General features: G+C 40.1%; 1 long non-coding RNA gene across 1 annotated transcript; it reads right to left on the minus strand.

Annotated features, from left to right (window-relative positions):
- Positions 1 to 389: 389 nt before the first annotated feature.
- On the minus strand, positions 390 to 14,607 carry LOC105491248 (uncharacterized). The gene is made up of 3 exons (XR_011616099.1): positions 14,528 to 14,607; positions 606 to 656; positions 390 to 423 (listed from the first exon to the last, which is right to left on the minus strand). It is a non-coding gene; the product is annotated as an uncharacterized lncRNA (long non-coding RNA).
- Positions 14,608 to 15,385: the final 778 nt, after the last annotated feature.

A 15,385-nucleotide genomic window follows, 5' to 3' on the forward strand; every position in this document is an offset into this window, starting at 1 on the left:
TTCCCCTCCTAGTCATGCTATTTTGAATATTTCACTCTACACCTATTCCGCTTTGATCTATTGATCTTCAAAGCTGCTCATGAAGACAGAAGTCATACTTTGATGGTCAGCACACTCTGTCCACTCTGTGGTTTATGTGATCCAGCCCCAGATCCTCGGGACAAACAGAAACAGCCATGGATGGGCAGTCGTGGAAGGACAATGTTCTGAGTTACTCAGGGGAGACAATGGGTGTGTTTCTGGTCTGTCCACCAAAATTGAGGGTTCCATACAGGGTCAGAAAAGGCAAAGGTCCAGGAGTGTGTGAGCTTATCCTAAATGAGGTATTTTGACTGAAAAATACTCACTATGAATATTACCATAACAGTTTTCCTCAACAGCTGTGTGGATAAATTCAGATTATCTCCTTAGGGGCCAGATTACCTGTGAAGGAAACAGGAAATGATATACAGCACTCAGGAATATTTGTGGGGTTTGGGACCAATAGTCTTGGTATTTGACCAGAACCTGTTAAGCTCTGAACATGCTCCACACTTTCTCATAGCAGGGTAAAGAGTCTTCCGTTTTGGCAGGGAGATATGTATGGGAGGAGTTGATAGCTTTACCTGGGTAATGTGATCTCATACAGCTGCATTTTCCTGCTGACTTGAACAGCCCTGGAATAAAGAAATACTGCTGTGGAGGTTGGAAAGAATCTACCTGGGATCCCTCATAGTTAGGCATTCAAGATGCCACTTACATGCCTTCAGCCAAGTCTTAGAACAATAAAATATGCAATCCCCCTGCACCTCCACCTTGGATCTTCCTTAACCACCAGAGGTAGAATTTTCACCTCTTCATAATTATACCATAGTAGCAAGACATCATGGTGAAGGGCTCTACATTCTCACCAAACTCACCACCTCCCAGGTAAACAATCGGTGGTGTGACAGTGCATAAGAGCAGGGCTGCCTAGAGACAGTGCTGAGAGGCAGGAGGATAGAGGCCACCAGGAAGGTGGGAGCCCGGTGGAAGCTGGGGAACAAGAGAGGATTTCGGAAAATACCTTCTTTCCATTCCTCTGTCTTCTCTGATATAACATTATAATATTGACAAAATGTGGATAAATAATATTAGTAACTCTCATATGTATTTCTTAGTCATCATGAGAAATATAGAAGTTAAGTGAAATCTGGACCCAAGGTACTTGGTTTAAAATTCAAGTGGTATTAATTCATGGCTATAGTAGCTCAGGGTAGGTCATTCAATAATTCTTTGCCTCAGGTTTCTCAACTGTGAAATGTGGAAAAATATAGAACCTCTCTACAGGATGACTACCCAGATTAAATATTTAATACATGGAATGCACTTGAAATATCTAAAACCAAGTAAGTGCTCTATATATTTTGCATTTGTATTATATTTATCACCATTACTCTATGGTATTTATTATTACTACTAGATTAGCAATAATTAACACTGCTTTAATAAATGAGGATCTACCTCTTTTAAACCACAAAATATCCATTAAAATATGAACTTATTCATACATTTACAAGCGTGGCTTGTAAACATCTGGCTTACAAGCATCCCTTCAATCCCAATTGTAGTATTAATTTCGATTATACTATTAATATAAATGCAAATGATAATCATATCAATGAGGATCATAACGATCCTAATTTCAGATAGATTAAGGGGGAACAACAGGACCCACCAGAGTAGTTATGGTTTTATATGTATATAGTCATATATTAACATTAGTTATAATGTTGTGCTATTGCAAATTAATCATGTACTGAAACTATACCCATTTCCCAAAGAAAAACCATCATTCCCAAAGAGAATGCCAATATTCTTATGACTATTCCGTTGTCCCTAGAAAGGTCCCAGAATATGAATGAACTCTGTAGGATGTTGCAAAGAGCTCAGAGATTAGTCCCACAATCATTGTCCTTCAAAGATGGCCATGCTTCTTCTTGGACAAAGTCATGCCCCTACACCCTCACCTGGTGACAACTCACCATGGTGAGGCCATGACCCTAGTCTCTCCCACTATTCTAAAAATCATCAGGTCCAGGCAGGCATGTAGCTGGAACTTTCTTGCAGAGTAGGGGCCCATAGCCATGCCCTCAACACAATCCATCCCCCAACATACAACCTACAAATTTAGGCCATGAACCCTGGGCTTAACCACATCCTGAGCCTTTTGCCTTAAGAGGAGACCGCAAATAGGTCAAGGACAATTTGCTTGACCCATTTGCTATTCCAGGGCCTCTCAGTACCACCAAAGAACTCATCAAATCCTCTGCATAAGCAAGGGGAGAAGGGCTACATTGTATTCTATGGTGATGAGAGACACTTTAGAAGCATGTCCTAGACTGGGGTCATCTTGTCCACAGGATCAGAGATATCAGCACAGTGTGAATTCATGTTTTTTTTTTTATTTAAAATCTTTTTGTAGAGATAGGGTCTCCCTTGTTGCCCAGGCTGGTTTCAAACTCCTTCCCTCAAACAATAACCTCAGCCTCCCAAAGTGCTGAGATTATAGTTGTGAGCCACTGCACCCAGCCCAGGTTTATTATAATGTATATTCAGATATACATATGCAGACATAATTGTAGAGATGCTTATATACAATGATTTTCTGGCTCTGTCCCCTGAGTAGACCTGGAAGCATTGACACACAGTAGAATGAGAACACCTGGAACCAAGATCTAAACACCATTGGTTTCTAAACATAATTATTCATTAAAAGAAACCAGAGCCCTTCGGGGAAATGTCAGGATCAGAGAAAACACAAAATAATCCTGGGTGTTTCAAAAGGACACATGAACCAATCTGAAGTAGCCTCTTATAGCCAAGGCAGCCTCAATGAGGCCTCAATGTGATCTGTTATCCTGGATTGAATCGGGGAAATGAAAAAGGTATGGGTGCGAAAACTTATTAAACCCAATGAAGTTCATAGTTTAAACAGTATTGCACCAGCCGGGCACAGTGGCTCTTGCCTGTAATCCCAGCACTTTGGGAGGCTGAGATGGGTGTATCACCTGTGGTCAGGAGTTTGAGACCAGCCTGGCCAACATGGCAAAACCCCGTCTCTACTAAAAATATTTAAAAATTAGCTGTGCATGGTGACATGCACCTGTAATCCCAGCTACTCAGGAGGCTGAGGCAGGAGAATCACTTGAACCTGGGAGGCGTAGGTTACAGTGAGCCAGGATCGCACCATTACACTACAGCCTGGGCGACAAGAGCAAAACTCCATCTCAAAAAAATAAAAGTAAAAATAGTATTGTACCAATGTTAATTTCACAGTTTTGACAAATGTACCATAAGATATAAGATATTTATACAATTTTCCCAAGTTTTCTGCAAATCTAAATTTATTCCAAAAAGTTCTCTTAAAAACGTTAATTGTAAAAATATTCCAAAAAATAAAACAACAAAGCTGACAAGTAGATAGAGTTAGCGGCTGTTGTAAAGGAAACTGAGAAAAATGATTACAATTAACTTGTGAAGCCATCATCAGACTGTATCTCCCTCATGAACATCCCCAAAAGATGAAAAAAATGCAGGTGACTATATATCCCCAGTGTAATTTGGGGGAGACAGTTTACAAACTTGTCCTAGTGGTCCGGCGCGGTGGCTCACACCTGTAATCCCAGCACTTTGGGAGGCCGAAGCAGGCAGATCACCTGAGCTCAGGAGTTCAAGACCAGCCTGGACAACATGGCGAAACCCTGTCTCCACTAAAAAATAAAAATAAAAAATAGCCAAGCATGGTGGGTGGACGCCTGTAATCCCAGCTTCTCAGGAGGCTGAGGCAGGGAAAATTGGTTGAACCTGGGAGGCAGAGGTTGCAGTGAGCTGAGATTGTGCCACTGCACTCCAGCCTGGGCGACAGAGCAAGACCCCATATCAAAAAGAAAAAAAAAAAAAAGAAAAAGAAACTTGTCCCAGACTAGGGTCATCTTGTCCATAGGATCATAGGACCCAGACCACCCCTAGGCTGCTGAACATTAAGAAAAATGCAGCTCCCCCAAATCCAGCCTTCTTTCTGGTTAAAGATATGGGGCCACCTGAACTGGGAAATAGTCATGATTCATATTACTTCAAGTATCCTTCAGTGACCACAATAGACTCTGCATTCTTTCTGATCTTTGCTTTGCTCTGGTTATAGTCAGGCACAACTTATCATTCTTGTGATTGTAAAGTACTGTTACCCTAGATCATTCACTACGTATCAGATATTGGTGAGTCTAGATGACTCCAGAAAGGGCCCACAAAGAAGGAAGCCTTGGCTTTCACTTGGCACAACTATCTAGGCACGTGCCTCTTGCCATTTCCCAATGTCCCAAAGCTTTTCCAAACCCTTCCATCCAACTGGATTCTGGTGACAAAGTTGGTTTTGTTTTTTGAAACTTCATTAGCTGTCCAATTAGGTATTGTGCACTTTCTGCCATGGTTAATACATGAATTAATTCTCTAATTGCCTTTCAATCTCTTAAGCATCCAGCAAATGCTCCTGGGACCTTTATCCTTCTTACCACAAAGGCCCTCCTAGCTCCCCACCCTACACAAAGCAGGAGCCCAAGGCTCTGGAAAAAGGCTGAATCCAGAGTGCCTGGGTAAAACACTCCACCTGGCAACACCAAAACTTTTCTGAACTAGGATTTGCTTAGGTTGAGGAAAAAGGAAGGTTTCCCTGGCCCCACAACATCACAACAGAACACAATGGAGCCGGGCATGGTGGCTCATGCCTGTAATCCCATCACTTTGGGAGGCTGAGGTGGGTGGATCACTTGAGGACAGGAGTTCAAGACCAGCCTGGCCAACATGGTGAAACCCCATCTCTACTAAAAATACAAAAATTAGCTGGTGTGGTGGTGGCAGGCGCCTGTAATCCCAGCTACTCAGGAGACTGAGGCAGGAGAATTGCTTGAACTTGGGAGGTGGAGGTTGCCATGAGCCACTGCACTCCAGCCCGGGCAACAGAGTGAGACTCTATCTCAGAAAAAAAAAAAAAAAGACAAAGAAAACATAACACGATGAAAAAGATAGGAGACAACTGGAGTTGTATACGATTTATAGCTTTGTGATAAAGATGGGATCTGCCTATCACGTTTGGAAATTGGTTAATGTCTTCGGACCTAACTTACTGATTTACAACATTTTCCAAAGAGCAACCATGAATGTGTCCTCTGTTTTTAGGTTTGTAAAGTAACCTATACAATCCAATCAACAGCTACTGCACAGGATCCTATGCTGAAGTCACAAACATTTCCCAGGAGCACTTGGGCTGGCTGTGGGCGGGGAACTGTGCTGACGACACAGTGCTCCTGGCACACATTGGAAATCTGAGTGAGCCGAGGTGCACTGACGGGAATATATGCACTTCCAAATATTGACATATTCACCACATCTCCACGTTCAGACCCCAGATTTCTCCCCTCAACTAAGAAAGGCCCTCATAGCTGACTGAAAGGAAGATAAGTTTCCTTTCACAGACTCCAGAATCTGAGGGAACAGATTCTATGCTGTGTTCTATAGACATAGAGGAAGTTTTCCAGTTCCTCCCATTCCCAGAATTCCAACCATACATCTGAGAATCAAGGTGTGTCTTCTCAGATAGGAACACAACTGGGAGAGATGGTATAACAAACACAGACTTGGAAACGTGAATCGGCACAGATGGGTTTCCTGTGGCTTCATGCTGGCCCTATATTCCAGACACCCTGTGACCTTACAGCTGATGGGGCCTCCAGCTGATGGCCAAAAAGAAGCCAGGGTCTTCAGTCCTACAGCAGCAAAGAAATCAATGCAACAAAAATCCTCAGTGAACATGGAAGTAGATCCTTTCCTAATCAAGCCTCCAGATGAGAGTGCAGTCTCTCTGTGACACCTTAATAGCAGCCTGTGAAAACCTAAGTAGAGAGACCTATAAACAAAGCTCTGATTTATGAGCCACAAAAATTCTAAGATAATAAATAAGTGTTGTTTTTAGCCGCTAAGTTTGTGGTAATTGGTTCTGCAGCAATAAATGACTACATAGTTCACTGTTCAACCATCACTGATCCTACATTTAGAATATTCTCCATCACTGGCCTCCCATATCTAAACTTATAAATACCACATCACTGATCACTTGACTTCACATCCACTTTACTTTTCCACAAATTTCATACCATGCAGCCTAAAATACCACTTGGCAACATTAGCCTCTTATCTCTGGAATCCTGTCATTGAAACTATAGACTCTACCTCACTAATCCAATAGTTAACACCTCCCTGAATCCAAAGCTCTACACCTTTAACACAATGGCTCCCATAACATAGAACCCACATCACTGACAATAGAGTCTCCTCCTCACTGGCCTGCATACCAACACAATTTAATCTATACCCTGACTATTACTGACCCAGTAATCTGCTATCCCTTGTAATATGATCCTTCTCTTTGAGCTTACATATTCTGATTATCAATATCATTGATTCTGAAGTGTAACGAACCCCACATAACAATATTATTGGCCCCACAGTTCAATAACACTGGCACGAGGAACCCTGATCACTGAACTCACAGACCATCATCAATGAACCCATATATTCCAGCAATTTCCCCACAAGTCCTCATCACTCCACCTCTAACATTTTATATAAATGGAATCACAAAGTAGGTGGTATAATGTGTTTAGCTATTTTCACTTAGTGCACTATTTCTGAGCATATTATTCTATGTTGTAGCGTTTTTGAGCACTTAATTCCTTTTTTGTTGGCTAATAGCATTCCACTGCATGAATATACAACATTTGCTTATTCATTAATTAGTCGATAAATACATTTTGGCTATTATGAGTAATGTAGCTATATACATTGGCATATGAATATTTGTATAGATGTCTATTGTAATTTATCTTGGGTGAATATCTAGACATGAAATTGCTGGGTGATATGCTCAAATTTATGTTAACTCTTTGGATAAACTGCCAAACTAATATTGCAAGATGGCTGTACCGTTTTACTTTCCCTCCAGTAGTTATAAGGCTCTCAGGTACACCACCTCCTCACCACCACGTGTCATTAATATTTTTTTATTATATCCATTCTAGTGGGTCTAAAGTGGTATCCCATTATGGATTTAATTTCTATTTCCCTAATGACAAATGATGTTCAACATCTTTTTATTTGCTTATTGATCATAAGTATATTATCTCTGGAGAAATATCTACTGAAATGTTTTGCCCATGTTAAATTTGGTTGTCTTTACTGAATTTAAAGCGTCTGTTATATTTTAGATAGAAATTTTTTATTAGGCATGAGATTTGAAGCATTTTCTCATATTGTGTTTTTTAAAATTTTTTGATGATGTCTACTGAAGTGCAAGTTTGAATTCTGATGAAGTCCAGTTTATTATTTTTCTTTTGTTGCTTTTTATAAGCCAGTACCTTTTTATGAGCCAGGTAACACTTCTCCATTTGTTAAAAAGATTATCCTCCTACAATAACATTGCCTTTGCAATTCTAGAAAACTAATTATTGGCTGACAGCGTGATTTTTGCTTTTCTTCTTTCATCATTTTGGATATATCATTATGTTGACTTCTGCCCTCCATTGTTTCTAGTGGTAAGTGAGCTAATTAATTGACTGTGGCTTACTTGTAGATGATGAGACATTTTCCTTTTTGCTGCTTTTAAGGTTTTATTTCTGCATTTGATTTGCAACAGCCTGCCTAATGTGTCTAGGTGTGGATCTCTTGTTGTAACTACTTTGGATTTGTTAAACTTCTTGGAAGTTCAATAAACTTTTAGCCATCATTTCTTTAATATTATTTTGCTCCTTTTTTTCTCCCCTCCTCTTCTGGGTATAGACTTAAATTCATGTTGATGGGCTTAATGGTTTCGAATTGGTCTCTGAAGTTATCTTTATTTATCTACGTTACTTTTTCTTTCCATTCTCCAGATGGCTCATCTCTATTGATCTATCTTCAGGTTTCTTGGTTCTTTCTTCCACCAGCTCAAATCTACTGTCAGGTCCCTCTAGAAAACTGATCATTTTAGTTATTGTATTTTTCATCTGCAGAATTTACATTTGATTCATGCTTATACTTTCAACCTCCTTATTGATATTATCCACCTTATGTGTCATTGTCATGGTGCTTTCTTTAATTCTTTAAACATTATTTCTATTAGTTCTTCGAAGATATTTATAATAGCTATTTTGAAGTCCATTCTTGCTAGTAACAATGCCTTAACTCCCTGCCCTGAAAGAGTCTCTATTGATAGATTTTTTTATCTTCCGTATGAGTCACACTTTCCTATTTCTTTGTATGTATTGTGACAAGTTTGCTATTTTATATTATATGCTCTAGTAACTTTGGACCCTGTTACCCCAACCCAGGTGGTTTTGTTGCTTTGCTTTCTTTCTTTCCTTCCTTCCTTCCTTCTTTCCTTCCTTCCTCTCTGTCTTTCCTTCTTTATTCTTTTTTTTTTTTTTTCTTGAGATGGAGTTTCACTCTTGTTGGGCCAGGCTGGAGTTCAATGGCACAATCTCCGCTCACTGCAACCTCACCCTCCCAGGTTCAAGTGATTCTCCTGCCTCAGCCTCCTGAGTAGCTGGGATTACAGGCGCCCGCCACCATGCCCGGCTCATTGTATTTTTGGAAAAGACAGGGTTTCACCATGTTGGCCAGGCTGGTCTCAAACTCCTGACCTCAGGTGATCCACTTGTGTCTCCCAAAGTGCTGAGATTATAGGTGTGAGCCACCGTGTCTGGCCTTGTTGCTATTTTTGTTTGTTTGGTTTGTCTTTTTGTTTGTTTAGTGATTGTTCTGGATGAATTCTGTAAAGTCTGTTTCCTCTGCAGTGTGTGCTTGCTCTGACATTTTGCTTATTAATCCAATTAGCATTGCAACCTCAGGCTAGCTGCAATGTTAGCCTCCCACCGAGATCACTATGGCTTTAAAAAATTGCCCCGGCATAGATTTCTCTACACTCTGTGGGAAATCAGCCTCTCCAGCAGAGCAGCAAAGCATAGTGTCCGCAGCCTGCCCAGCACACTCCTGTAGAAATTCTATGCCACAGAGCTGGGAGAAAATTGGAGCAAGCCAAAAGTAAAATGCCTCAAAACTCACTACTCTAACGAAGATGCATTAGATTGTCTGGATAAGTACTTCTCTGCTGTGTGCATTTGATCAGTTTCCACAGACTTTAAGTGATTTATTTTGTCAATGTTGCCCAGCTTTATCATGGATTTGGGGAAGATGATTTGTCAGCCTCCTCACACTGCCAACCTGGATGTCCTGTCTCACTCCCACATTTATTTATGTATTATCATTTCTTTCCTTTATTAACATTCAACTGATTAGTACTCTGGTTCTTTTTCTTTTCAGTAATATACAAAGTATATTTTAGAAATATATCAACTTTTTCTCTTTGAAAAGTGAAATTTACTTAAATATGTAATATAATGCATTATATTTAAATTGCAACTCCTTTGTAAGCCTGTTATAATATACAAATTTACATGACTATAACCACTAACTTAAATGATGACAATTACATATTTATCCTCATTTTGGGATAGATTTTCTTATTTAGAAACCACTAACTCAGTGCAACAATTCACCTCAAAATGTGACTAAGAGAGTGTCCGTTAGGGGACTTGCCTTTAGGTTTTTTGGGGTGTTTACTAAAAATGTGACTCATATTACATATTTCCTTTTGGGATACCAATTCATATTGTTAATGACAGAAGATAAAGATGTCTTGGCCTTCGTGATGCTTGGCATATATATGTCAAAATATCATGTAATTGGCAATTTTCATATTTTCTTCTAAGTATGTTTCAAACTCTTCTCTTTCACATACTCTGAGCTCAGTTTACGGTTTTGCAGGCAGAGGGGAATTTAGGGGTTTCTACAACATTTAGTTTCTATACCTTGTTAGGAAGGTGAACATGGAAAACAAATGATAGGAATCAGACTATGTGTACCATTTTAGGTGATCTGGGTGTGCTTAATTCATGTATTTGACACCACAACATTTCTGCCTTGTTATAACTATCCCTTGTTTCCATATATAATTGCACACATAGATCTGAATTTAGGCTTTAGGTTACAATGTCCCTACACCCATGGAGGTGTAAAGGCCAGAGTCTATGAGGTTGAACACATGAATGGCACAGTCACTATGGAAGGTGGTCTGCTACATCTGTAGAAGGGCATGCATGTATCAGTCAAAAGAAAGGGATCCATAAGCTTAGACACAGAAGTCTGTGATTCCATTAAAAGGCATCTAAAGATTTAACAACATGACATCTATAGGCTCAGTGAGGAGTTTATGGAATGAATTGTGGAGTAGAGGAGCTATGGCCTTAGTGATGTGGATTTTGAAGTATTATTTATGTGGAATTAGTAATCTCATTGATGTTGGTTTTCATGTAGTCCACGATTTGGATTCTCTAATACTACCAATGGGGTCTATGATGATATGCATTGTATTGTGTCAGTAATATAGATGACATTTGGTCAGTAATGGGGAGTGTGAGGGCTCTATGAAGGGCATTCCATTACTATCTTAAAAAAGTGAACACAAGTTACAGATCAATACAGGTCCACTCGTGATTCTAAAAAAGTCTTGTTAAGGCCAATGAGATTGACTCAAGCGAATCATCACTGGAAGGGAGGTACCAAAGAAGTGTAAATTTTATCCCATCAGAGTTATGGGAGGGGCTTCACATAAGAAAAATAATTCTTACCAGCCAAGAGTGAAGATTATATCTTACCCACTAGGAAGTATAGATGTATTCAGAATAAGAACAAATTTATAAGCAAAGATAAAAGATAGTATTTGAAGATGGACATCCATTTACGATTTCTTTTAAAAAGTCATAAAACTAATAACAAAAGGGAACTTCCTCAACTTAATAAAAGATATCTTCAAAGCACCTAGTGCTAATTTATGTTTTCAAACAAGACGGAGTAAATGCATTTCAGTATAATTGTACCACTAATTACAGCCAAAACCCTTGAAAAAAAAACAAAACAAATATAAACACTTGGAGAAGTAGAAAAAATAAATTGCCGTGACTACAGACCTTGGAACTCAAGAAATGGCATGGAGGTTATTTCCATTTTCTTCCCCCACCACCCTACTCCTATGTAACCTGGACTGGGCATTGGAGAAACCCACAACCAGGAAATGGCAACGCACACAGACAAAAAGGTCCAGGAAAAGCCTGCTTCCTCTAGTAAAAGGAACAGGAAAGTGTCAAGTTGTCAGTGAGAACACTTTCACAAGTACCCTACTCAGCTTATCACCATGAATAAAATCACACCACCTTTTTTTCCTTCCAGCTGTTGTGATCAGCATGGGAACTGTGGACAGAGCCCTACATTGCATTTCTCTTGTAGTAACAAGGGGACATATCATCCTTTCCCACTGAAGTGATGTCTGCTAAGATTGTGGGCAAGCTTTGACCTCCACCACTTCCCTGCCTCCCCATCTGGTGGGTAACCTTGAGACTATGGGCAGAGTCGGAATTCCATCCTTAACCTTGAGTAACAAGGTGACAAGAAACAACCTCCCCTTTCTGAGGGGCCATTGTGATGATTAATTTTATGTGTAAATTGGGCTAGGTTACGGTGCCCAATGTTTGATCAAACACCAGTCCAGATGTTGCTGTGAAGGTACTTTTTAAATGTGACTAACATTTAAACCAGTAGGCTGAGTAAAGCAGATCATCCTTCAGAACGTGAATGGGCCTCACCCAATCTGTTGAGGTTCCCCAAGGAAAAAGTACTTCTGCCTTCAGAATGGAGACTACAACCTCAGCTCTCCTAGGCAGGGCTGCCCTGCAAATTCCAACCTGCCAGTCCCCAAAATTGTGTGAGCCAATTGCTTAAAGTAAATCTCTCTCTGTCTCTCTCTCTCTCTCTCTCTGTCTCTCTCTCTCTCTTTCTTTCCCACTTTCTCTCTCTCTCTGTGTCTATATATAAAATATCTGTATATGTAAAAATATATCTCTATATAAAGTGTCTCTATATATGATATCTCTGTATATACATATCTGTATATATACATATGTATGATAGGATATACCCTGTTCTCTTGGTTAGAATAGAATATTGGTTCTGTTAGTTCTGCTGGTCCTGCTTCTCTACTGGTTCTGTTTGGCTAGACAACCCTGACCAACACAGCTCTGGGTCCTGTGAGTGGAGTTCTGACTTCCATTTCTTTTTCTTTTTTTTTTTTTTTTTTTGTTGAGACGGAGTCTGGCTCTGTCGCCCAGGCTGGAGTGTAGTGGCCGGATCTCAGCTCACTGCAAGCTCCGCCTCCCGGGTTCACGCCATTCTCCTGCCTCAGCCTCCCAAGTAGCTGGGACTACAGGCGCCCGCCACCACGCCCGGCTAGTTTTTTGTATTTTTTAGTAGAGACGGGGTTTCACCGTGTTAGCCAGGATGGTCTCGATCTCCTGACCTCGTGATCCGCCCGTCTCGGCCTCCCAAAGTGCTGGGATTACAGGCTTGAGCCCCACGCCCGGCCCTGACTTCCATTTCTAATCTTCAGTGACAAAGAGGTGCCCCTACTCCTTTCCATGAAACATGGAAAAGCTCTGTAGTCCCAGAGTTAGATCTGCTATTGGAAATCATTCAGCAAAATATTTCCAAAAGCCATATGAATCCAATTCTAAGTATCTCTCAGTTTAATTTAAAAATGTCTCACAGAAGGGATGTTAAAAAGAAGGCACATGAAAGTCCTGTGGTTCCATGGAAGGAAAACCAAGATTTTCCTATAGTGGAGGCCAGTAGTACATAGCACATGCTATGAAAAATTTCCAAGTCAAGTAACTTCTACCCTTGATAGACATCTATGGATAGTAGGAGAAGATGACTGTCTAGATCCCAATCCTGGCTCCTCTGTGACCTAGCTGTGTAATGTGAAATAGGTTGCTTAACCCCTCTGTCAGTCAGCTTCAGCAACTATAAAATGAGCATGATTATATTTGCCTTGTAGGACTATTGTATGGGTTAACAAAAGCAGTACATATAGCTCAGCTAACTCATTTCCTGCTGTGGTATATACTTAAAAAATATTAGGGTTGGCTTTTTTATTAATTTCAGTATATCTAATGCTCCTCTTTAAAAGGAGCCTGGATTTTAACTATAAATATTCTTGTGGCCCACCTGAAGGTCAACATGAGTTGATCTTTGATCCACATGAAAGCTCTAATTAGCTTCTTATTTCCCCTTTAAAAAGTCATCTTTTAGGCCAGGCGCAGTGGCTCACGCCTCTAATCCCAGCACTTTAGGAGACCAAGGCAGGCAGATCACGAGGTCAGGAGATCAAGACCATCCTGGCTAACACGGTGAAACCCTGTCTCTACTAAAAATACAAAAAAATTAGCCGGGCGTGGTGGCAGGTGCCTGTAGTCCCATTTACTCGGAAGCCTGAGGCAGGAGAATGGCGTGAACCCGGGAGGCGGACGTTGCAGTGAGCCAAGATCACGCCACTGCACTGCAGCCTGGGTGACAGTGCAAGACTCTATCAAAAAAAAAAAAAAAGTCATCTTTGTCTTGTGCCCACTGGGTTTGCAAAGTCAGTGGTCAGTGATATGTTGAAATTTAATTTTCCAAGACTCAGAAGTGGGGTGTTATTCTTAAACACAAAATTGTGTGAACAGAGTTAAATTATGTAAAAACACCTGTCACTGTATAATGTTGGTATATAAAGCACGTGTGAGTGTGTGCATGTGTCCTGTTGAAAAAATTATCAAGCAGAGTATCATAAAGATATTCTCCTTAATTATTTTCAGATCATTATTGTATTATTTTTCATATATAGACCTAGAAACCACCTGGAATTAATGTTGTTTATGAGGCTTTATAAGAACAACTGATATTTATTTGATGAAGCCTGAAAGAAGAATTAAGACCTCCTCCTCTTCAGCAACTTCTCTTGATTCATGCATACCCTCAAAATGATGGGGTACCACCGCAGTCCATCTTCCTTCCTTTCCGCTTCCTGTCTCAAGTCCTCTTTCCCACTCTTCAAGCTAGTTCCCTGGAAAAGTACACGTCTTTCTAGCACACGAAATTTCCTATTTATATTTTGGAAGCATCCTACCCTCTGCAAGCCTCCCAGTCTTTATAAAGCTCTTGGAGACTCTCTAAACTGTCGATGCATAGGTGGGAATCACAGTGGGAGAAGCCACAGGGCACCCTGAGTTTTCTTTCTCATCTTCCATTTATATAGGCTTGGCAGGGACTGAGAATGGGATGATGACTGAGGCAGAAGAAACAATTTGCAGACTTTCTGGGCATATAACCTCAGTTTTTTTAGTTTTGGGTTTTCGGGGTTTTTTTTATTTTTATTTTTAATCTATGATGCCTCTTTCTCCTCAGTTTTGGGTTCCATTTATCAATTCCCAGACAACCAAGCAAGGTCACCACCCCCCCACCATGCTGAGGTGGGCATGTGGGGAGAAAAGGCAATAACAACAGGGAGCCGGGGTCCAAACTTACACAGAGTTCACTTGTCAAATGTTACCTGAGGCTTTACGTGCTCACGGGCTTAGAGAAATGAAGAGTGCTAGTGCCCGCTGCAGTACAGAGTTCATGGGATTCAGGTGATTCAGTCTGACATTCAGGTGCACGTCTTATGAGGGGCTCTCAGTCACTGCTAAAAATAAGAAAATAAAACTTCGTCACAGCTGAGCAACTGGAAATAGTGATCATTAAATGCAACTAAAGCAGACTGTGTGTTGTTAAAGTCACACATGGTACCTGAAAACATAGCATTCCATGTTTTTAGGAGGAAAATAAAAGTAAGAAGAGAAAAAAAAAGGAAAAAGAACATTTCTATCTCAAAAGACACAGATGTTTTTCAATTCTGAGGCTGTGGATTACAGGCAGCTTATAAATTCCCTTGAAATTAACAGGTTATATTAAAAATGCTGATGCAGCCTTATCTACGTAAGCAAGAGCTGCCCCATTCTGACTAGAAAAGCAAAACAAAAATGTCTAAAGCCTGAGACAATGAAAAATTAAGGTATTTGCATAATATTGCAAAGTTAGCAACTGCTTTGATACTGCTCTAGTAGTTAAATTCATATACAAGCGCCAATGTTAGACGCATAACGGAATTTAAATATATACGGAATACAGTGCAATTACAGAGCAAACTATTGACTGAAAACTAGTATAATACACCATGCAATGAAGTCATTGTAGCTAAATATATTTTCTCTAGCTCTGCAGGAATGCCTAATATTAGCCTTGAAAAAATTTTAATGGACTTTCTTTTTAAGTTAGGCAATTTGCCCTTGTAAAAATTATTTCATAGTCTTTCCCTAAAATTTTCACCTAAAGGAAAACATAATAACAAGATAATATTCCTAAATCTATG

The sequence above is a fragment of the Macaca nemestrina genome, chromosome 18 (genome assembly GCF_043159975.1).
Source record: "Macaca nemestrina isolate mMacNem1 chromosome 18, mMacNem.hap1, whole genome shotgun sequence".
Lineage (NCBI taxonomy): Eukaryota > Metazoa > Chordata > Mammalia > Primates > Cercopithecidae > Macaca > Macaca nemestrina.